This window comes from Protopterus annectens, chromosome 7.part0 (genome assembly GCF_019279795.1).
Source record: "Protopterus annectens isolate FY-2018-M chromosome 7.part0, PAN1.0, whole genome shotgun sequence".
Taxonomy (NCBI): domain Eukaryota; kingdom Metazoa; phylum Chordata; order Ceratodontiformes; family Protopteridae; genus Protopterus; species Protopterus annectens.
Window position 1 is genome coordinate 23,798,864 of NC_056739.1, and position 26,771 is coordinate 23,825,634.

A 26,771-nucleotide genomic window follows, 5' to 3' on the forward strand; every position below is an offset into this window, starting at 1 on the left:
GGGAAGGGTATTGAATAGGGACACACAGATGAATTGTAGGAAGGAGCACAGGGAAAGAGGGCAGGTGAAACAACTTAATGTACAGCAGATGAGGACATGTAAATTGTAAATGGAAGGTGGTTGGAGGAAGAGCACTAATCACATATTGGCATGGTACAGTATTGACTGCACAATGAAAATGTATATTTGTGTCTGTCAGACAACGCGGCATAACAATGAAGAAGATGTCTTTGTGAGTTAAGCATCCTGACATGAACAGTGGAGAGGACATCTATCAGGGATGTCATATACAATGGGGATTAGGTGCATATTGTGAAGCTGTGCAGACAGAGTTGCCTGAATATGGCTAATGTTAGCAGAGGTCCTCAACAAGTGGGACACAGTTACAGGCTCATGGCCAACAGTTAATGAAGCATGCACAATTATGGACAGTATCAGAATAATACCACCAGTAATCCCATATCTCTGATATAACATATGTGATTGAGTGATCATATATGGTTCTGCATGAACACACTCATGCGACTGTTACGCCATGTCAGCAATCTATGAGGGTAGTCAAGCACACTGTCCTGACACCATAACATCTGTTGGAGGGGTTAGGATGGACACTGCTATACCTGTATGTGACATTATAACTACAGGCTAGTTGACTGGTGTGCATGGCATATATATGGCACAATTCACACTGTCATGAATGTAGCCCATGCCATCAATGTTGTCAAACAGCTATGTATGTACTGTGTGCATCACCAGAACATGTATTACACATGTATCTGGTACAACACCTCGCTGGGGGTTCCACACGATCAGATATTAATGTTTATGCAACAAAAAGAATAGCTAAGTATGACCAATAAACTGTGTGACAGCTCACTGTGGCATAGATGGTACACTTCAGTTATGCATCAGTGTAAGATGTTTAGGGAGGTACATGAAGAAGGCTGCATTGTACTCAGTTACTGGTGTGATAAAGGCTTTGACCGAGGGAGGTATTATGGCCTTTGATGTGGATGTCCTGCACATACTCAGTTGTTGTTTTACATTCAAGGGAGTACTCACCACGGTGGCTACATGCTGGTGGATGTTTCACATACCGTCTACCCCAGGACACTGGTCACATACCAATTGGTCTGCTTATACGGTGTGATGTCTACATTATCCTTGGGTTGTGTGTTTGTTTTCATAAAGTAACAAATCCCTCCATTTTTTGTTTCATCTCATGTGTTGTCATGGCTGTGTGTGTTGATACTGTCTGTATTATGCTAATATCACAATTGGAGTTCATGATTGCCCACAATCTGTAGTCCTCTAAACAGATGTTTGGACATAGGCTGTGTATGTCATTCTTAATGTCTGTGACTTAATGGACAGGAAAGAGCTGAGCAGACACTGGATCAAAGAGATACAGGTCACTTCACACATTTCACTATATTTAGATGCCATGTATGTGATCCAGGGGTCTACCCACTTGGTGATACAGGTGTTTATGGCCACATCTGACAGTGCTGAATGAATACTTCAGTGTGGATTTGCATCAAATGCTTTTGCCTGCTTAAGTTCCATAGGATGATAATGTTGTAATCATGCATGCCCTTGATGACCTCTTTGAGGACACTTAACAGATGGAACAGACATGCATGTAGCATTAACAACTCACACATATCTGTGGAATACAGCTGGGCTATTACTAGTGTCCATTAGAAAAGGTCCATAATGACATGTTGGTCTACCTCACAGATGAGGAGAGTCAGGATGTGTCTCTACATGCATGCATCAGGTGCTGCCCTCCCGACTCATGGGATGGATGCATGTTGATGTACACCCTTCTACAGGAACATAGTCCATCTGGAGGGTGTGTTGAAGTGTGTATCCAACCGTGTCAGGTAGGTGTATGTTCTGAGTCACATTTTGATTAAAGTTCACAAAATTAGTATTGTTTCAATCTTTGATGTCAGACAAAACTGCTGTTCACACCACTTGCAATGTGCCCAGTAATGACTCCTGCAATTCGTATGGGGTTACATGTATTGGTACATATCTAAATACAATTGTAGATTCTTTTTAAGACCCATTGCTCCTACTGCTATTAGAACGGTCTGGGTATCTTTCTTCCACATTGCTCTCATTTCTGCCTTCAGATCCTGATATTTTATGACAGTGTCTCTCTCTACACAAGACACTGTAGTCACTGGGTATGGCAATTTCAATGATCAATGCTACTTTTGTCTTCTTTTCATGGACCACTATATCCAGTTTTCTAGCATCTATCTTTTGATCTGTTGGTAATGGATGATCCCATGTAATATAAACTTCATCATTTTCTGTGATGCTTTGTGGCTCATGTTTCCAGTGTTTTTCAGCCACTTCAGTACCATAATGTTTGCACAATCCCCAGTGAAACAGTCTGGCCACATTATTATGCCTTTCAGTATACAGTCTTTCTGCCATTAGTATGTCACAACCAGCAAGGAGGTGAGTGACTGTTTCCAATTTGGTTTTACAAAACCTACATTTGTCTGTTTCTCCCACATGTTCAATGGACTTTGTAAACCAACATGTACGTAGCTCACTATCTTGGGCTGCCAAAATTAACCTTTCATCTCTTGATTTGAATTTGCCTCTTCTTAACCTTCGTTCATTAACTGCATTCATTCCTGATCAACATGAGGTTTTTCCAGAAGATTTCTATACTTGCAACTATATTTATGTTTTTTCCACATCTTTTGCCTTCTCATCTGGTCCTTCACCTTATATTCTTTCTTTTGTTTTTTGGCACATTCAGTTGCTGCCTGATTTTTATCTACTTATGGTTTGATTTCCATTCCTGCTTGATCCCAATATGCGTCAGCTAGATTAAGCAGAGAAGTCATCTTAGATTTATTCTCCTCATGTTTCAAAACTTTTATTACGTTTGGGTCTTGTGAGGTCAGCAGATGTGTTGAGTCCCACAGCTGCAGATCTATACATGTAGTCAATTTTAAGGAGGCCCATCCCTCCTTCGAACAGGCAATATATAATTTTGGTATGCACTGATTTTTATAAATCATTTGTTGAGCATGAAGCATCTTTCTTGTTTTCCTGTCTAATCTATCCAACATGTCTTGAGGCCAGTCAATCACTCCAAAACTGTAAGTTAGGCAGGAAAAGCAAATTGGTTTCAAATTGTATATTTTGTTCCTAGATGTCACTGTTGTTTTCAGAATTAATTTTAGTCTTCTAAAGTATTTCTTTCTAAGTTTTATTTGCATTTGTTCATGTTTTATTGTTGATCCTTCATCAATCATCAATCCCCAGATATTTATACACTCTGTCTTGCTCAAGTTCTTTTATATCACATTCTTGTCCCAAACAGATGTTTTCCCGGTGCTGCTGTTTTCCTGCTTTAAAGGTTGCTTTTAATCATTTATCAAGATGAAATGACATTTTTATATCATCTGGAAAAGTTTTGACAACTTGCAGTTATACTTGTTGTTCCTCATCTGATGAGCTATACAGTTTTAAATCATTGACAAAGGGAAAATGAGAAGTCTTTACACTTTGTTGTTTTCTAGGAACCAAATTATAACCATGGCCTAAGCTGTTAATTAGACAGCTTAATGGGTTAAGGGCAAGGCAGAATAGCAACGGTGACAGGGAGTCACCCTGGAATAAACCTCCTTTGAATTTTTATCCCTGAGATAATAATTCGTTCTTTATCATGGCTTAATTGCAAAGAGGTCTGTCACTGTTTCATGGTCACTGTAATGTAGTCGATCAGTGTAGGGTGCATCTTATACATTTTTAAGCACTCTTTTATCCATGAATCTAAGATGATATCAAATGCTTTTTTGAAGTCAGTCCATGCCATACTTAGATTCTTCCCCTTTTTACAGTTCTCCACTATGACTTTAACAACAAATGATCCTTTGTTCCACGATTTTCTTTTATTGCCCTTTTGTTCTGCTGCCATAATTGAGCTTTCTTCTCAATGACTAAGAACTCTGTCAGCATCAATTCCTGTGTATAGTTGATGTCGTCAGAAGGCAAGTTATTGGTCTATAATTTTTAGGGTAGTTTGCAGGTTCACTCTTAAATAGGCGCATTGTTTTTCCTGTTGTTAGACAAGTTGGTGTCTGTTCAGTTTGCGGATATAAATAGCTCTTACTCGTGGCTAAATCTTCGCGCAAAGAGGTTAATACTTTTAAGCAAAAGTTGAGTACTGCATCTGGGCCTGGGGTTTTCCAGTTAGAGGCTTTTCTTAACTTTGTTTCACTCTCTCTGGTTGTCACTTCATCCCATTTCCTATCCTGTACCTTTAAACTTCTTATTCTTTCTTTTACTTCTTCTATCCATTTAGCATCGATGTTATGTTCCACAGGATCTTCATACATACTTCTCCAAAATGTATTTATTTATTCTTTTTTCGGCAGTCCTTTACCTTGTTTCCCAATTCTCAATAAAACTTTTTTGGGTCATCAATAAATTGCTTATATTGCACTTTTCCTTTATATTTATCTGCATATCTTCTACGTTTTTCCACCTATGCTGAGAGTTTTAGTTTATTTGCAATACTGCATGATAGATCCTGGTCTGTTCTAATACTACACATTGCTTTTATCATGTCTATCTTTCTTAGTATTTTTGTTGATCTGTTCCCTCTTCTATATTATTTTAACAGTGACACTTCTTGTCTTAATTGCTTTATAGTTTTTTTTCTATTCAATACTTCCATGACAGTATTCGATTTCTCTCCTTCCTTTCCGTCACTACCCTATGTTCTTATGGTAGAACTTTATAAGTTGTTAATTTAGCTGCACAGTAATATATCCTGTTTACTTCTGTTATATTGCATGGATCTTTATGGACAGTCCTAATTACTGTGTTAATTTGTTTTATCAAATTTCTGACGTTTTGGGTTTTATTGACCTACTGCAGTCTATTTCTTTCATTTATCTTAATATGTCTATCTTTGTCTATTAAATCAGGCAACTCTTCTCTTAGCTCATTTCCTTCTAAACTGAGGGCACATTTCATGTTTCCCATTTCCTGCGGGCATTCTATAGAAAGTTCTGTAGCATCTTCCTGTGGCACATTGTCTTCAGTTTCATCCTGTGCCATCTGTTTCTCTGTCACATGAGAACTCACTAGCCTATCATGCCTCAACATCGGCTGCAGCAGAGTTTCCACAGTTTCCTCTTCCTTCCCTTGCTTTTCAGCTTCAAGTGAATATTTATACTGGTTTCCTGTGGAAGGCTCCATACTATCTTCATATAGCACCTGACCAATTGCTTCTCATTCCACTGGTTTCCCTTAATTTGGATATCCATTACTCTATCCTGTTGTGGTACTTTCTCAATTAGATTTTCTACACTGAATCCTTCACTTCGCAGGTACTCTAAAACGTCGGTTTTTATTTCTTTAACTTCTCCATTACTAATCTCCTTTTTTTGCTTTTCCTCTTTGTCTTCTTATTTTGTGCATTGTAATGTTTTCCATGTCTGGATTCCTTTGCCTGTATTTCTCTTCAAATATATTTCATGCTGTTCTTTTTGTATTGCTTAGTTTTGTTTTCTCCTTTGCATAAATGTTACACCATATTAAATCTCTTTCGTTCCCATGTCCACGTTTCTTCTTCAGATGTCTCCCAATGTTCCTACTTCTCCTTATTTTGGGGACTCACTCAATCATGCTGTGATGCAGCCTGTGTTAGACCTTCTACAACAAATCCTTCATGTCGCATGCACTCCATAACTTCAACCTCTATTTTTTTTAACTTCTACTTTACTAATCTTCTTTTCTACATTCCATCTTTGTGATATTTTTTATTGTGAAATTTTCTATATCTGGATGCCTTTGCCTGTATTTCTCTTTGAATATCTTTGGGGCTACTGATTAATTTAGCTTTCTCTTTTGCATAAATATTGCACCATATCAAATCTCTCTTTCTTTCCCATGTCCATATTTCTTTTTTATACTTTTCAAAAATCTATAGGTTTTGTTGTTTGTATTTTCAAACTTTCTCAGATGCTTCTTTTTCCAAACTGATCAAAGTTTCCTGACCTATATACTGCTTTTCACAAATCTGTTGTATTAGTGAATGCAAATTTTTATTTGAAGCTTCCGACAGTTTTTCTTGTGGAAGTATTTTTCTTACCTCTAATTTCTCTCTTAATCATTTTGTATATCTCATGTCTGGAAATTCTGGGCTTTTTGCATAGTAGTAACAATACATAATTTCTTATCCTCAGTAGTCCACTTTATTGTCTTTATGGCTCTTCTTTGGCCTACCAGTTTTTGTGATTTTTGTGGAATACTGCTTCCTTCTACAACAGGGAGCCATCGTCCCCCTGGGCCTGTCCTGGCCCCATTGTAGGAATGTTTCTGTATTTTCATGATTCTATACTGTCTTTTCCAGCCCTGGTACCAGTGTGCCTACCAGGATTGGGAACGTTTGTATTTTGGGTCTTGTGCACCCAGCTATCTTTTTTTAATTTTTCACCTACTTCTGTCCATGATACAATCTATATATCAGTGTCATCTTGGTGAAATTTTGTGAAAAATATGGTCCACCTCACAAAGGTACTCACCAAGGCTTCAGGATGAATTATGTTTCAGCAATAATACTCTCTTTTACTTGTTGACTTATCTCTCCATTCAGACCCCTTACCACACTATAGGCAATCTGTGATCTTGTCACAGTCCATTGATTCTGTGTGATAGGCCTGGATGAAGGTAAGACAATGCATACTGCCTACCTTGATCTGAGTAGGGTTTCAACACAGTCTCCATTTGGGTATCATTGAGAAGCTCTTCCAGCAGGGATTAACCCTTACATTACTAGATGGTGAACCATTTGGCTCACCATCAGAACTCATACTGTGAAAGTTGGTGAATCAACCTCTACCAGTACAGCTGTCACCACTGGTGTATCCGAAAGATCCGTGCTGGGCTCTTTACTGTTTGGAATCTATTTTTCAACAATCCAGGCTAATGTATACAGACTTTGGCTTAGCAAATTTGCTGATTCTTGCATATTGGGTTCAATCAAAGCCACCAAGGATGTTAACATACTACAGGAGAGGCTAACACATACATAGTATTGCTGCCAAAGCCATATGGTCTACAGCTAAGGGCAAAATGTGTCATTATTTTAGCCTTCTTCAAAATGGAATTCCATGCTATTTACAGCATTGACAACAATCCCCCTATGCTGAAACCCAGTGGTGCAAAACCTAGAAACACACATAGACAGCAATCTGAACTTCGACCACCAAGTGTTCACAGTGGTATGGAAAAGCTACATTGTGCACCTCATAAATCTGGCCAGCATATCCAGATCTGAGGATGATATAACAGCAATGTACTCAAACCTCATCACAACACTAATAGAGTATAATGTTCCCTATTGCATGTAAGTCACCAGACACCTGCAACAGCTGGAGTGACTACAGGGGCTTCTCACCAAGAAAATACAGGGCCTACAAACCATGCCATAATGTATGTGGCTAGACTGAAAGCCCTGTCACTGTAATCTGTATTGTATAGGATAAGGTGATTTGTGCCTGGCCTACAGAACAGTCTCTGACCCTGCCCTGATGGGAATATTGCATATCTGCAAATCAGCTATAACTGATGACATCAGCAGTGGCTGGTGAAGAGAAAATAGTAATAGCAGTGTCTCACATGCTGGTGTAAAATCCTCTCTCTAATGTCAATCAAGTGCACAAACACATACACCTCCCATTTGACTGCAGTGATTACAGAACCCCTACCTAAGTACACCAACTACAGAACTGTTTTTAATGCAAGTGCCACAGCTCTAGTCTGACTTTGAGAGTGTCAAACAACAGTTTAATAGTGATGACATCAGCAGTGTCTAGTGGGGAGGAAATGGTAATAGCAGTGTCCCACATGCTGGTGTACAGTACTTTCTCTAACGATGTCCACACACACACACACACACACACACACACACACACACACACACACACACACACACACACACACACACACACACACCACAGCCAACTACAGTGAGATTAGAGCCCTACCTATCTAAATGCACTGAGTACAGAACTCAGTACTTTACACAAGTGCCACAGCACAAGTCTAAAGTTTGCAAGGCTGTAGGACAACTTATTGTGGATGACATCAGTACCAGCTGTTGGAGAGAAAATATTGGGAGGCCTGCATGAAATCGATATGTATGCATATGATAGTGCCAAAATATTTGCAATTCATAGGACTGGAGTGGTAAATGTAGGATACACAGTTATGCTCCTCTGACTAGACACACACACACACACACACACACACACACACACACACACACACACACACACACACACACACACATCTCCCAGTTGACTGCAGTGAAAACAGAACCCCTACCTAAGTGCACAGACTACAGACCTCAGTACTTTATACAAGCACCATGGCACAAGTCTGACTTTTGCAAGGCTGTAGGACAACTTATGGTGGATGACATTAGCATTGCGTGTTGGAGAGAAGTCAGGATGCCTGCCTGAAATGGATAGCTAGCTATGTTCATGTCAAAATATTAAAGTTCTGCATGTTATCAAATTGATGAGTGAGACAGCTTTACAAACTATGTGCAAACAGGTGTCCACATTACTACAAGTACTGGAAAATCTGAATGTGTATTGTCATTCTAAATATGTGCATGGTATATAAGACAACAGTTATTATTAATTTATGTAGTGTAGTTAATATAGTTGTGAACAAGTACTGAGATACCAAGGTTGCAGTGCATGGAGGAGGTAACAGATGGCTGCATTGCAAATGTGTGATGTTTTCTTAGATAGGGGCTTCGTTTTTTTCTATTTGCATGTGTAGTTTCATGTCATGAACACGAAATAGACAGTAAACAAAAGTAATAAATGCTATTGTCCACTTTCCATAAAGCACCACTGAGCAGTGGGTTTGCACACACATGGTACACATTTCTACTGCTTTCCCTGTTTGTGCATAGTTAAGCAGTGTGTAAACATGTGCCTTAGTGCTAAAATTCTAAGACTTCTCAGTACTGAGGGTATGAAACACACCTGCTGCTTAGCTGACTCTGTGGCAATAGGTGTCTATGTTATAAGCATGAAAAGACTAAACCGCGAACGCTCACATGAGCAAAATGCTGGTAATCGAGCTTGCTATTGTGGGGGGCTGTGCCCCCACACCCCCTGCTAACTATATATTCTAACTCCAAGGTTGCACTACAGTGAGGAAATGGCAAATATCCCACTCCTCACTGTAACACGACCCCACAATCACACTTTGAATTCCCGGCATTTTCGCTCATTTGAGTGTTCTCGGTTTAGTCTTTTCATGCTTATAATATAGACCTGGTAACAGGTGTAAATGCATTGACACATTTCTTTTTGAGCCCAGATGATATATGGTTCAAATCCATGTATATGTAATACTTTTAAGTAAGTAGAGATAATGCAAGGAAATAAATCTTTATTTTACATTCATCATGTGTTACTCTGTGTTGACATAGTGCAGCATGTTTAAATGGCATTATACGGAGGTAACTGCACCACAGAAGATCCATTCGCCGTCATTTGGCATTGGTGCATGATGCCGAATTCCATGCAAACACAGAGGCTAAGAAGTGGAGGGCTCCATTGTTTTTTTATACTTGTGTGTTGTGTGTGATTCTATTTTTTGACCAGATTATAGGAGTTAAGATGGGGTAGATAGGAAAGTAGTGAAATGGAGGGTAAGCAGAGAGAAGAACAAAGGGAAAACAGTATAGGAATGTGCAGGAGAGAGGTAGGAAAGAAACCATAGCTATCCATTTCTTCAACAGTGTAAAATTCAAATATGTACAGAATATTAGCTGAATTTGGACAGTCATACGTGACCTTAATGCCAAAAATGCTGGTTTATTACATATTAATACACAAGGCATTGCAAAACACTATGACTAAGCACTTTCACCTCAACAGGCATCATCAGAGTCATGTGCTTTCATTCAAACACACCTTAAATACTGTACACCCCTTCCTCTTTTCTAGTGCTTTTAGAAATTTAACCCTTGCCATACCAAAACATTTTCAATTCTGTTGATAATTTCACTTAAGTCAAGAAATACAAATGTAAAAATGCATCAAGTAAAAATAAAAATAAAAATGATAAAAAATGAAGAATAAAACTCCACAAAACTGTAATAATAAACTTAAACATCAAATATATGTACTGTTGTGGCTTAGTCTCACAGAACTAGCAAGATCACAGTAAACAATACTTCTAGAAACAATATTTCTAAAAACAGTGTTTTCATAATATTAAGAATAGAAACAACTCATGGAGAGTTAATGTCCCAGTGCCCACCAGCAATCCAAATAATAGTAACAACAATGAGGCAACAGGATACTGGAACAACACACAGCTCGATATCCAAATAGGCATCCATCACGAATAAGGAAGTATAAAAGCTTTTATTCATGAATGAACAGGCAAGCGCTTTCACCCATACAGGGCTTCATCAGACCATGAAAAATCACTATGAGTCACCTCAATTTATAATAAAAATGGAGGGAAAACCAAAATCAATTAATTCTTAAAGATATATGGTAAAAACTATACAAATTTCATAGTGCATGAACAAATATAAAAAAACATTCAAAAGATATACCCATAACTAATCATGTACACATCTAAAGCAACAAAATATAAGTACATGTCTTAAATAATGAAATATATAAAAAATATATTAAAAAATTTTATAATACAGATAAAAAATATATATGTATACAAAAACATGTATACATACATACATATATATATGTGTATGTATATATATATATATATATATATATATATATATATATATATGTGTATATATATATATATGGGTCTACTTCATATGGTCAACAGGCCATATGATCGACACTCATTTGGACGACAGTTCATTTGGTCGACAAGCATTTTATGTGGGGCTTGCCTCACACACCAATGTGGGCTGTGCCCCACCCCCTAACTATATATATATCAACTCCAGGGTCGCACAACATTGAGGAGGGGGGCAAATCTGCTTGTCGACCAAATGAACTGTCGACCAAATGAGTGTCGATCATATGGCCTGTCGACCATATGAAGTAAACCCATATATATATATATATATATATATATATATATATATATATATATATATATACGGATATACTAATGTTATAACACAACACTCTCAGGTCCTCAGTTCTCTGCATTTTAAAATTGGTTTGAGGGATACTTTATCATTCAATCCAGGGTACTGGTCCGCTCAGTGTTTCACAATCCATCTAATTTCATGTGTTTCAGTTACATTCCTAATGTATCCCCCTCGTAAGTTAGGATGGATCACTTCCATGACCATGAATTTAAACCAATGGTTCGCATCAGTATCCAATACATGTTTAGAGAGTGCATTTATCGTGGACTTCATCCTAACTTGATACAAGTGTTCAGGTACCCTGTCTCTTAATCGTCTGTCCCTCTTACCCACATAGAACATATGACAGGAGACACAGTATGCAAGATAGACCACATGTTCTGTTTTACAACTAGCAGAAACTCTAAATCGAAACCTGAAGTTAGTCAGGGTGTGTGTGAATGCACTATCTGTATCTATATAATTGCAGACATTGCATTAATTACATGGAAAGGAACCCTAATTCACAGGCACAACAGCCCCACAATTGACTCTAGGATAACATAAAAGTCTTCATAAATTGGGTTTATTCTTGTATACAAATTGTGGGGTTTCACCAACAAAGTCTTTGATGTCTGGGTCTATCACAAGAACTCCCCAATGCTTCCTAATTACATCCTTAAATAATCCTACATCCTCAGTGTACAACATAGCTACCCTGACAACTACAGGCTTATCCATGGGACCTGGGTCCACATTTCCTGTAACATCAGAAAAATATGGTGCAGCTACATCCTTTCATCAAGGGGAATTTGGTCTAAACAAGACGAGGTTTGTGAACTGCCTTTCCTGTGAGGTTAACCTGACTTTGTATGAAGTAGCATCGGGGGATGACGTACATGAAGAGACAGATGTTGGCTTTAATCAAGGAGGACTGCATTTAGCTTCTGAGAGGTTAGAAGCTGATTTATTGAAACTTAAGAGGCTGCAGACACAACATTATCATTTTGAGGTCTGCATACAGCGTAGGATAATACCGAGAGGGCTTCGAGTCCTCAAGATGCCCAAGACGGGTACACTTTATCCCACTTTGTTGTACATGTGGCAACAACTTAACATCAAGGTAAGCCTCAACTACATGAAATTATTGAATGATCATTTTTTACTTGAAGAGGCTGCTTTGTGTACTAATATAGAGAAACAACAACAACATTTGTATGAACGCTTTCCAGTTACTGCTGTTGAGAGTGATTGGTCCAATATTGGACAATGTTTGTTTGAGAAAAGGCTGCTACAACAAAAGAAAAATAAGCTGAGGAGGGACATTACAGACTTTCAACTTGGTCATGTTTTTACACGGCCTAGGACTGACTGCTCAGTTAGAGCGGAATCCAGTCGTGTTGTTGGGACTAGTAGTGATGTTAATAGTGAACAGAGATTGCCTTCTAATGTTGTTCGGAATGTATCTCTTATTGAAAGGGGCAATATTGGGGGAGAAAATGATATTCATGCTGCAACTAATGTTTGTGAGGGTTTGGTCAACCTCAATAGCAGGATGGAGAGTGATATAACTAGTAGTACTATAGGTACTGGTAGTGTTACACCTATTCCCCCAGTGGTTAATGACACATTAGATCGATCTGTACCTGGTGTTAATCTTGTACCATCTGTTTCATCCAGTCAAGTGGTAGTGAGAAGGAAAGTGAAGGGACATGATACCCCAACTATGCATCTTGATGTTATGGTTGGTGATTTGGATAATGGTGTACCACGCCCTTTCCCCATAGATGTGACACTCAGAGGTTGGAGGACGTGTTCCATGAGCAGGGGCTGACAGAAGAGGAAGCTGTCGGCCAAGTCTCAGAATCAACATACATTGAAGAAGATGCGGGAATCTACAGGGAGACATTAATTCCCAATATTTCCAAACAAATACTTACACAAGCAGAGGAGGAAATATTATCTAAGGGTTTGACTTACATTCCTTCCAGGGATAGTGATATTACAGATGTAGTACTAGATCTTAAGTTTTTTTTGAGGAATTTGTCTCTTAAAATAGAGTTTAAGGATAAAACTTTTATGGAGAGATAGAGTCTTGAGGAAGCCCAGTACTTATAAACCTAGTGTACATCCCCTGGTTGCAGCATTTGGCAAGTTAGTTAAAAATTACATGTATGCGCTCAAACCTATGGGTCAGAGTCGGAGGACCAATGGAGATAATCTTACATATGTACAAAGGAAAGCACTTAATGGTCTACGGTTGGATGATACAATTAGAATTAGACCAGCGGACAAGGGCGGTTCCATTCTCATAATGGATACTGAGTTTTATAATGACTCTATGAGAAGTATGCTTGGTGATGAGAGGTACTATACTAGTACTGATTTGACATCTATACATTCTCATGTTTGCAGGATCAATGATTTGTTCAAGGATTTAGTTGAGTCATATAATCACTGATGAACTCTATAAATATCTTGTTGTTGAAGAACCTGTTATTCCTGTTATTCAGGGGTTGCCAAAGATTCATAAAAACGCTATGCTCCCACCCATGAGACCTATTGTCCCAGGGAGGGGATGGCCTATGGAATCCTTTTCTTTGTATATTGAGAAAATGTTATGACCAGTAATCAATGTCAATCCATATATTTTAAGGGACACCAAGCAGTTTCTATTAGATTTATATGCTTCTATGAAGACAGTACTCTTGGATTCAGAATATACATTTATTATGATGGATGTTTAGTCCCTCTTCACCATTATTCCCAACTGAGAAGGTGTTGAGAAGGTGCATGAGTATCTAACCCTGACCACAGAATATAGTAGGCCCTCCATTGATTTGTTGTGTCTTTTCTTAGAGGTGGTTTTGGAGAATAACTTTTTTATGTTTGGCACATAATTTTATTTACAGCGAGATGGCGTAGCTATGGGCACATCATGTGCCAATAGCTACGCCAGCCTTTTTATGGCTGCTTGGGAAAGGGAGATTTTGTTTCAGTTAGTTGGTTTTATAAATCATGTCCTTTTTTATAGGTGTTTCATGGATGATTTGTTTCTTGTTTGGAGAGGCACCCGAGATTAATTTTTATGTTTTTTGAACAGACTAATAACTCCTATGACTATTTGAAGTTTAGTTTTGAATGTTCCCCTCATAGGATATCTTTTTTAGATGTTTATGTTGAGAGGTTGGATAGTGGTTTAATCAATACAGGTATTCACAGGAAGTCATGCCACTTTAATGCCCTCTTACATAGGCATAGCATGCACCCGGGGTATGTATTTGCAAATGTAGTTAAAGGTCAAGCTGTTAGGGTGTCTCGATATAACCCCACAGATGGTGGTTATAGGAAGGAATTGGATGAGTTGAGATCTAGGCTGGGTGCTAGAGCCTATAGTACTAGAGAAATTGAGGGTGGGATGGCTCACCTTACTGATCTCAGAAAGGATGTAGCTGCACCATATTTTTCTGATGTTACAGGGAATGTGGAGCCAGGTTCCATGGATAAGCCTGTAGTTGTCAGGGTACCTGTGTTCTACACTGAGGATGTAGGATTACTTAAAGATGTAATTAGGAAGCATTGGGGAGTTTTTGTGGTAGACCCAGACATCAAAGACTTTGTTGGTAAAACCCCACAATTTGTAAACAAGAATAAACCCAATTTGAGAAGACTTTTATGTTATCCTAGAGTCAATTGTGGGGCTGTTGAGCCTGGGAATGAGGGTACCTTTCCATGTAATCAATGCAATTTCTGCAATTATATAGACACAGATAGTGCATTCACACACCCCCTGACTAACTTCAGGTTTCGATTTAGAGTTTCTGCTAGTTGTAAGACAGAAAATGTGGTCTATCTTGCATACTGTGTCTCCTGTCATATGTTCTATGTGGGTAAGACATTTAGACAATTAAGAGACAGGGTACATGAACACTTGTATCAAGTTAGGATGAAGTCCACGATAAATGCACTCTCTAAACACGTATTGGATACTGATGAGAACCATTGGTTTAAATTCATGGTCATGGAAGTGATCCATCCTAACTTATGTGGGGGAATGTAACTGAAACACATGAGATTAGATGGATTATGAAACTTAGGGTGGACCAGTACCCTGGATTGAATGATAAAGTATCCTTCAAACCAATTTTAAAATCCAGGAGACTGAGGACCTGAGAGTGTTGTGTTATAACATTAGTATATTCTTGTATATGTATGTATGTATATATATATATATATATATATATATATATATATATTTTTTTTATATACATATATATTTTTAATATGTATTATATACGTTTTTAATATTTTTTTTTATATATTTCATTATTTAAGACATGTACATATATTTTGTTGCTTTAGATGTGTACATGATTAGTTATGGGTATATCTTTTGTATGTTTTTATATATGTTCATGCATTATGAAATTTGTATAGTTTTTACCATGTATCTTTAAGAATTAATTGATTTTATTTTTTCCCTCCATTTTCAGTATAAATTGAGGAGACACATAGTGATTTTTCATGGCCTGATGAAGTCCTCTGAAAGCGCTTGCCTGTTCATTCATGAATAAAAGCTTTTATACTTCTTTATTCATGGTGGATGCCTATTTGGATATTGAGCTGTGTGTTGTTCCAGTATCCTGTTGCCTCATTGTTGTTACGAGTGTTTCCATAATGCTTACATGCATGTCCAAAACCTAACACAGTTTCCTCTTTCATTTTAATACACTGGCTATAGAAATATATTCATTAATTCCAGGTTCCAATTTGGCATTCAGTCTAAGTTGCCATTTAGTTTCCTTAATTTCTATGTCTAACTTGGCATCACCCCTTCTCTCTTCTCTGTAGGACCCATCAATTACAAAAAACAAAAATCTTTGTAATTTGAACATACAGATGAGTGTAGAAAAAGTGAACTGTATGTTTTCTTGTTTTTAATGTCTCTGGTGTGTTCAGCAATCCTGTCTCTTAACCACCTAGAGGTTTTTCCCACATAGAATGCCTGACAGGAAATGCACATGGCCAATAGACCACCATCTCCATGTGCAATTACACCTTCCGGGGCATTGTAGGTTCCTATGGAAACCTACAATTTCTACATATGTCCCATCATTGATGTACTTACACCAGGTACATGCCCCGCATTTACTCATTCTTGAGCTGTAATTTCCCTTTATACTTCTATCATCCATTTCCAACCATTCCTTAATGTTCCAACCTTTGCTGTATACCACTCTGGGCCTTTGCCACAGCTTAGCCCTAAGCTCTGCATCAAAAACATTCTCCCAAATAAAAATAAAAAAGATAAAAAGCACTTCGACACAGCAGAAAAAGGAAACTAATTTAATCACAACAGGTTAGCGCTTTCACAGTCACTCAAACAACCACTTCATCAGACAAACATTTCATAAAACAGTCAATATTTAAAAAACTATGCACCAATGAGAATGTCAAGAAAATCATTTAAAACTGTCTGTTCCACCTCCCTCTCCCTTCCCCCTTCCCCTCTTGTTGTTCATTCCCCCCAACAGTTGACAGTTTACACATGCAACTTGATAATAGTCAAATTGTGTACAGTGAAAACAATGAAATGCAAACTGTTGCTTGTAGTACAAGGCATGATGCATTTGATGAAATGAATAACATTGTTCTAGATTTAAACTCATAGGGTGATCAGCCTTGTGAAGTAAACAGTGCTAACAGGTCATTTATGGACTTTTCGGAATTTTTTGATGCCTATTTAAACACAAATATGTTTAACAATGCATTCTCTGAAATTACACAGATTATAAACAAACACACTGCAGATATTGTGGTTAAGGATGGATTTACCATCTACAGCCTTAGTGACTTGTTGATCAGGGAAACACATTTTAAACTGTTAAAAAGAGGTTTTAACTTCATCCCTGAATACAAAGCTGATATGGCAAGTATGCTGATAAACGTAAAGATGTATGTTAGAAAATTGAATTTGCATTTATTTTTTTTATCCCCAAACAGTTATGTGGAAAATGCACTGGAACCCTTGAAGTACACCAGTACCTTTATTCCTCTCTGAAATCCCCTAGTCAGTGTCCTAGAAAAATTGTTTGAGATCGCAATCAGGAAAATATGTGACACCAAGATTGGTTTTGTGGACAATCTGACTAGTGATGAAAGGCTAGTCCTAAGAGAATTAACAAAAAATAAGGACTACCAATTTATGAAACCAGATAAGGGTGGTGGAATAGTAATTATGCCGCATTTGGACTATGCAGTAAAGATGTATGACATTCTGAATGATTCAACCACATATGAAAGAGTCTCAAAAAGTGAGGTGAACAGGGCATACACTAAAATTGACATTTTTTTGCAGGATGCACTATTTGAGGGGCTCATCACTAATGTGGAATTTGATTATTTGACTAACACTACCCCTATTATTCCATCCATTTTTGGCATCTCCTAGTGCCATAAGGACCCTTCAAATCCCCCCTTCAGACCCATAGTTGCCAAATACTGAGCCCCTGGTGGCTTATGTAGATCATTATTCAAAGGGGACTTTGCAGGTTTGCCCCCAGGTTCTTAAGGACTCTTGGCATTGTTTGTTAATGCTTTGGGTTGTTGACATGAGTAGGGACTTTATGTTCCTTACAGTAGATGTGATCAATTTATTTTTGGTCATACCCCATCAGGAAGGTCTGAAATTATATCATGATAGTTTGATTAATGGCAGTTGTTGTTAAATGACAAAATTAATTTTTTGGTGAACTTAATGGAAATTATCTTGAAAAACAACTTTTTGTATTTTGAAGGGGAACTGTTTTGTCAAACTACAGGAGTGGCTATGGGGGCCAAATGTGTCCCCATTTTTGTGAACTTAGTTTTGACAGGTGGGAAAAACAATTTGTGTTCACCTCACCATTTTGGTCCAAGATAATTTTATTTTTGAGATTCTTGGATGATAAACTGATTTTATGGGGAGGTACGATTGATAAAGCAAAGGAATTTGTGGATTATTTGAAGTCGACCACATCCTACTTAAAATTTACACACCAGCTGCATCATTCCAAGATCCTCTATCTAATTATAGAACTGGGCAAAAGTCAGTTGAGATCAACCATCTATAGGAAAGATACTTATTGCAACAATTTTCTTCAGTTTGATAGCTGTCACCCGTTCCACCAAAAAGGAAGTGTGGTTAAGAGCCAGATGGTTCGCATCTCAAGGTTAGCTAGCGATGACATGATGTTCCAACAAGAGATGAGTATCCTTATTGACATGTTCAAAACTAGGTGGTACCCTATTAAAATGTTGCACAAGACAAAGGATGAGGTTAATAAAGGTAGGACCTCAAAATTTGCACCCATTTTGAGATCAGGAGGGAACCTAGTGAACAACTGTAGGGGGACTTCTTTGAAAGATGAGGTATTTGTTGTACCCTACAATCAATTGATCCCTAAGTTCAAAGTTATTTGGGAGAATGTTTTTGATGCAGAGCTTAGACCTAAGCTGGGGCAAAGGCCTAGTGTGGTAAACAGCAAAGGTAGGAACATTAAGGAATGGTTGGAATTGGATGACAGATGTATAAAAGGAAATTACACCTCAAGAATGAGTAAATGTGGGGAATATAATTGATGTAAGTACATCAACGATAGGCCATATGTAGAAATTGCAGGTTTCCTTAGGAACCTACAATGGCCTGGAAGGTGTAATTGCAACACTGAAATGGTGGTCTATGTGGCCACGTGCATTTCCTGTCAGGCATTCTATGCGGGAAAAACCACTAGGCAGTTAAGAGACAGGTTTGCTGAGCACACCAGAGACATTAAAAAAAGGAAACATCCAGCTCACTTTTTCTACTCTCATCTGTTCAAATTACAAAAGATTTTTGTTTTTTGTAATTGATCGATCCTACAGAGAAGATAGAAGAGGTAACCCCAAGTTAGACATAGAAATTAAGGAAAGTAAATGGCAACTTAGACTGAATGCCAAAGTGGAACCTGGAATTAATGAATATACTTCTATAGTCAGTGTGTTAAAATGAAAGAGGAAACTGTGTTAGGTTATGGACATGCATGTAAGCATTATGGAAACACTGTTTTTAGAAAATTTTGTTTCTAGAAATAGTGTTTATTCTGATCTTGCTAGTTCTGTGAGACCGAGCCACAATAGTACATATATATTTGATGTTTAAGTTTGCTATTATTACAGTGTTGTGGAGTTTTATTCTTCATTTTTTATCATTTTTATTTTTATTTTTACTTCATACATTTTTATGTTTGTATTTCTTGACAACTGAGATTATCAACAGAACTGAAAATGTTTTGGTATGGCATGGGTTAAATTTCTGAAGACATTGGAAAAGAGGAAGTGATGTACAGTACTTAAGGTGTGTTTGAATGAAAGCACATGACTCATGATGCCTGTTGAGGTGAAATCGCTTAGTCATAGTGTTTTGCTGTGCTTTGTGTATTAATATTTAGTAAACTAGTGTTTTTAGCATGAAGTTCATGTATGCCAGTCAAATTCCTTTTTGTTTTGTTTTGTTTATTCAAGTTTTTAGTTCTTAAATTATTTTTGAATTTGGACTGTCACTGCCACAAAGAGGGGTGACAGCAACTCAATCATGTTGTATAGCTAGGTGGACCAAATCAAGTGTGTCAAGAAGACGTGTGCAAAATGGAGAGCCATGTATTGGATGATTTTTTTGGGGCAGGTTCCCATTTTTTTCACTCAGTAAGAGAGGAATGGTATGTAAGGGACATTGGTATTTCTGGGTCAGGTAAGTTGGGTAGGTGAGGAAGCAAATATAAGCAAGTAGTACAAACAGGACAAGACACAAGGATGGTGAGGGACACAAAAGGCTGGGCGACATCATAAATGGGGTGAGGGAGGGGGTCTACTCAAGCCCATGCCCATCAACTATGGGGACATTGAGAATCTAGTCCTCAGTCACAGGACTATCATCACTGTCCCCTTACTCTACTAGCTGCTGGTTTGCTTGACATCTTCTCCTCTTATGGACCATAAGGGAGAGCAGCCTCTCCAACTGTCATAGGCATACACCAGTGGTGTGGTGCATGACCCTACACATCAATCCTGGCATCTCCTGGCAGTTGATGAAATCCCCACCTCTGCCAGTATTCCCGGAGTGTACCACAGCATCAGCTGCTGGGGTGGTGCTACCTGAGGACACAAGTAGTGCAAGGGCAGCAGAGGTAGTACTGCCAAGTTGGGTCCCACATGTGCTGGGTGCAGTGGCGGCTGGTGACTTCAAATTAAAGGGGGGCTGCAGGAGACAGCTGAATGGGTGGGACCAATGGGAAGGGGTGTGGCCAACTAGAAAGGGGTTGAGCTATGCTCAAAACCTCAACAACTGGAACTTTAATTAAATACGCTGCCCTGGGTGCCAAACCATCATTACGAGAGTCCAATCAAGACAAAATAAAGTGTAGAAGAAAAAAGTATTTCAATGCATTGGCTACATGACAAATTACTTAATATCTAGATGGAAACACAAAGCTTGTGAGGCATGAAAAAATAAATTACTTTTTAAATACATTACTGGAATGCCAGTCAAAATCAAATATAAGAAAAACAAGCAGCACTCAACTGAAACCACTTCTCCTTGTACTGCAGTTCTAATTATAATTTATATTCAGATTTATACAATTACCAAGTAACATGCTGAAAGTAACAAACTCTGTGATACCCCCACTTGTAAAAATGTTTCTTATCCAAAAAAGACCTGCTGCCTGACAACAACTATCAACTTGTTTCATGGGGAACACATGATCAAAGTAAAAAATGAACGGTGAACAAGAAACAAGCTCAAGATAAATTGCTTAAAGGATTACTGTACAGGTTATGGACCACACATGATAGATTGGCATTCTGTTTAGTTTACGGGTAAAGCCTGCAAAGATAACTGCAAGTCTCCAACAAATGTAATGAGCTTCTGAAAATACTGTAATCATGTCCTTTATTTCAAATACTGTCATATGCATTTCAATACCTAAGGCTTATTCGTTATCTAGTTATGTAAATATTCTCTGCATGGCAACAATGAAAAGGCTTTCAGTGTTGGTAATTCTTTAACAGTATGCTTATTAAAGCTTACTTGCATCTTACAATCTCCGACAAGCTTACCTGATGGTCATTAAAGCATTGCTACTTTAGTACAGAGCAACAAGGCACTGCAACAGCATGCATTTTCTTGAATAATAAGAAGCATAAATCAACAGTATAAAAATATGACAGAAAACCAGAACATTCTGCAAAATCAAAGAGAGATGAAAAGCCACGGTCATACTTGTGGTCTACCTAGCTTGGGGGAATACTCTGCACACTTACACTGCATAACTGCTTCTTGCCTTGCTTGGACACATCCAGAGCCACTACAATGGGGAGTGGGGTGCAACAAGTAGGTCACAGTTTGAAATGTCTCTGGCTGACGATGATGGCTCTGACACTCATACCTCTCAACCTTAGAGCAATAAATCTGGACAAAGCCATACATAGAAGTGGGATACAGGCTCAAAAATAAAGACAGTTTTTAAATATTGCTCTTATAAATTTAGAAAGATAATAGAATAGTAGTAGCTCTTGCATTAATATGAATTTTTGAAGAGTATGAAATCTGAAACTCAAATGTCTTCCATTATTTTCTAACACCAATCTTTAATGATTTGCTGCTAATTTGCCAGAAAACCACACTTTTATGAAAAACAGACCAAAAATGTGATACAAAAATATAAAATTGCCACACAATATAGCTGGGAACCTGTCAAAGAAGGGGCACCTTTTTAAAATTAGTAATGTTAACTTGAGCAGCTGACAAAATAAGAGCATCTAAATGCATTTCTGAAATAAAAGTAATCTATAACTCTGATCATTACAGTTATTTATAATTGTAAACCCTCCACCTTTTCTTCCAAAATTGCCATTTTGCAGAGGGATTATTAGGGGGAGAGCAACATTTTGAGCCAAAATTGGGGACAGTTGAGAGGCTTGGATATTCCTAATTCTATAAAGCGATTTATTTGCACATACCTCTCCACCTCTTAATGCAGGAAATCCGGACAAGGCCAAATATATTGGGGGAACATACAAACAGTACTAAAAATTGCTCTTGTATAAACTTAAGACAGTTGATAGAATAACAGGTCTTGCTTTAGCATGCATTCTTCTGAAGGTTATGATATCTGAAACTCAATGTCTGTCATTATTTAGTGACTTCATTCCTAAATAATTTGGCAGAAAACCCCAAATTTTATGAGGAACAAACCAAAAATAAGATGCAAAAGTCTATTCATTCTGCAAAATTCTGGGCAGTTGAGACATATAGTTCAGCCGGGGCTGTCTGAATTTGCTTCACTTCCCCCCTCACAAAATCTTGGTCGAATGGAGCGTCCCCCCTGCAGACATTCCAGTGTCCCATTCCTTGGTTATTTCACCCCATTTACTATAAACATTGTAATGTGCATACTGCTTTACTTCTGCAATGATATGGATTTCATTTGAAAGTTTTATTTTGCATTTTACAGCATAAACCCTAATAGATATCTGCTAAACAAAGCAATGCAGTCTCACAATGAAAACAGACTTAGCATTAAAACTTCTCTGCCCTTGAAACTCACATTCATTGAAACAGCATTGAAACCCACATTCAAAGAAAATACATTTTGCCAGTGGCAGATAAAGATTAATTTGGGGCTGTTTTCAAATCATAGGCCCCTTGAACACGAAACATACACATGCGCTTTGATACACCTTCATGATTCTATTAAATTATATTCCTTGTACAATATAGTACAGTTGTTAGACGGCATTTTAAATTTATTGTTTTGAGCATTTTTACAGTAAACAATGAAACAAAATGCATGCACCAATAATGACAAAACTGCCCAATTCAGAACATTTCCATCATAAAAGTCTACTCAAACGTCTGCAGTCCACCAGTATCAGTAAATATGCACAATCTCTAAAGAAGTAAAAGTCATCTAAATAATTCCACATTAAACAAATCTGTTAACTAATGAAGAGGTTATTGCTAGCAAACAACTTTATATGTCATTGTTTCATCTACAAATAAAGTGCCTGTTGCCCTTGAGGAATAAATTGCCTCTGTTGCATTAAAAATTATAAGCTAGTAATATCACAATAAGGAATGGCTGGCAAACTGATAACAGGTTCATAGTTACTATGTATCTTTGCCAAAGAGGACTGCAGCATCCGTCCCCTTTACAACAGAGTACAGTATCAGCAATGCATCTACGTACTGCGAGAGTAGAACCCACAGCTTCTGCATCAAAAGCAAGTACACTACCTGTTGTGCTATTAACGATGTAAGCAGACTCAGCATAAGCAGCCCTAAACTTTTGTTCCCCTGCAGTTCTCAGCTTCTTGTAAAAGCTACCCGACACTCAGCTGTATCACTGAACTTTGCAGCACAAGAAATCTGGAAAAAAAACAAAATTTGTTTGGGGGGGGGGTGCAAAAGCCCAAAAAACAGGGACACATTTTAAACATTGCTTGTATAATGTTGGAAAGTTGCTAGAATAAAATGCTGTGTTATCACCATACATTTCACTGCCAAGTATTGAACCCAGGACCCTGTGCCAAACAGTCAGAGCAACATACCACTATGCCAGATCATCTGTTTTATGAAAGAAAGGAAGACTGAAACTTAAATGGCTACCATTTAGTGAATTCAGTTCTCACCATAGCTGTCAACATCTTAGCACAAAACACCTGAACAAAGCCAATAATGGGGGAATATAGCCCCCAGACATATTCAGTGAGTTCAGTTATCACTATAGCTCTCAATTTTGGCACAAGAACCCTGGACGAAGCCAACAATGGGGGAATACAGTCCAAAAATAGGGACAAATATCCATTGAGGACACCAGAGCAAATCCACACAAACACAGGGCAGACATGCAGACTCCACACAAAAGGCACCCCAGCCAAGAATCAAACCAGACAACCTGTAGCTGTCAGGCAACAATGCTACCACTAAACATCTTAAATAACAAAAATACAGAAACCACAGATTTTATGAGGAACAGAACAGAACAAATATGAAGCAAAAATCTGAAAATGTTTTACAAATGGTGGTGGGTAGGGAATTCTCTTGTCACTTGGGCCCAAGGGTTCAAGCCTTATTCTCTACCCACCACCATGTAGCAACTGAGGCATTACATACACACACACACACACACACACACACACACACACACACACACACACACACACACACACACACACACACACACACACACACACACACACACACACACACACAAAACCTGCAGATCCTCTGTAGCAATCCTGTACTCTGCAGCAGCCCATCTAAGTCCTCCATAGTGATTCTGCAGCAGCCTGATCACCTGTCTCTGTCCTCCATAATGGCCTGCTGTTGGGTCTCCCAGCAAGATGTGAGTAGGCTGGAGCATCCAGCCTGTGGGTGATGCAGTCCAGTGACCTTCCAGTCTGTGCGCTTGTCACGGCACAGACCTCTGGGCTGGAATGGCAGAGTTCCCTGCCTTCCCTATCTGGACTGCCTAACAGAGCAACCTGGAGTTGGAATGAAGCATGCATGCATGTGTGGAGTTCTGGTCTGCTTAACACAGCAGTCAGGAACTAAGCACGCATGTGCGGAGTCTAGGACCACTTGTGACATTTTTTTAATTTTATTTTTTATGTTCTACAGTGGGGGAAATTTATTTTATTCATTTTACAGGTGGGAGGATCTGCAGTCCTGCAGTCATATAGCACAAGCCTCCCCTGGCTGGGTGTCAGTGCCAGAGCCGGTGGAGCAGTGGTGCACTTGCTAAGCCACTGGAGTAGGCCTACCTTACTGTTGTGAAGCATTTAGTGATTTGTTACAGATGGATGATATGGTGACATTTTGAAGACACATAATAGAAAATAAAAACAGAGATAAGTGTTGGGGTGAGAGGAAAAATAGATACAATTACCACCATCATGTGTGATATACCATGCATTATCAAAATAATACAACTATTTTATCTGAAGTTTTACATTTAAATATACTTTCTAAGAACTACAAACTATAATTATGGATTGCTCAAAGTAATCCTTGCAATGTGCAGCTATTGCACTTATGCTTGGTCCAATTATACAGATTACAATGAACAGCAGGGTATTTATGCCACTTGTGTGAAATTTAATTCATGTAATATTATTAAAGAATTGTAGCATTGTATAGTTGTTAATCATGGTATTTGAACTCACAACCTCTGACTACAGTCTTAGACTTGAATCCTGAAGTTTGTTTGTGTTACAGACTTATGCATGCATACTTACTTTTGCAGTTAGGATATACATGCTAACTTTGCTACTACTGTATACAAAACAAAAGCATTTTTCTTCAACTTTTACAGCTACAGTAATACTTCTGTTGTTCTGAATGCATACCACCTGCTTCCATCAGTCTCTCCAGATGATCAGCATGAGCTTACCTATTTAGGATTAGCTGTGAAAAGAAAACAACAGAACCGTATTATACAAACCAGTCTTACCTATATTTAGCTTTCTATGTATTATAAATTCTGTTTATTAGTATAATAACACAACTAGGATGTAGCTAGTTTGAAACTCATCCACCCACTGGTTGAGTGTATCCATCATGCACTTTTTTAGGTCATTGAAGTGGTGCCTACACTGTTTTCCAGTGCATGGGATGCCAGTCACAGTGGATACAGCTTTGGCCAGACTATTCCAAGCCTCAGCCTTGTACTGGGAGGCAGAATAGTCCCCCTGCAGAAGCCTTTGTGTGTGGCACTTTGCCAGGAGTCCAAGAAATATTCTGGACTCCTGAACACACCACCTCTGTGCCATAAATTGGGCACCTTCCCTTCTAACATCAGACATGTCTAATCTCAAAGCAATAGCAATAGCAAATAATGATTTCCCTCCAGTTCTTGTCATCACAATTACTGGTAGTGTGCAAACCTGAGAAACAATGCCAACCACTTCTGCATGATGTTAAGAGGAGAGCAACAGTGACAAGCAGGGAGAAAAGCAATTTTTTAAACTGGAAGGTTAATCTGAAAGTTAACATTAGTTTGAGGGATGTCTGCTACTGTAACTGTTAGGAGATTTAACTTTGCAGACATACACTGGGGGCATGAATGTCATGATCTAACACATATTTGGCTTTATAAACTGCTAAAATTTATTTTTAAAGTGTGAGATTTAAACCTATGCATAAAGGATGTTCTCCCACAGTGGTGATTTTCCATCTTTGCCACAGAAGAAGCACTTCTCAGTCATGAATTATTCATAAATATAGCTGACAGATTGAGGTGTTATCCATATGTGTGTGAGCTGACAAGGTCCTTGTATATACGCTGATTTGTATATGTGTCTTATTTAAGTGTGAAGGCCATCCAAGTCCAGATAGCAGAATTATACTTATAGAAACAAAGTAGAAAGTATACCCTCCGTCATACATCTGAACCTTCAAAACACAGAAAGGGTGTCTTATCCCTCATACATATAATTCATATCAGTCAATCTATTTATAATGATGTATAAAGTGTTATAAGTGAAATTTATTATAATGTAAAATGGAACAGAAAATGTCTGGAATTTCCAGTTTTAGAATCCAGGACCATGTGTATGG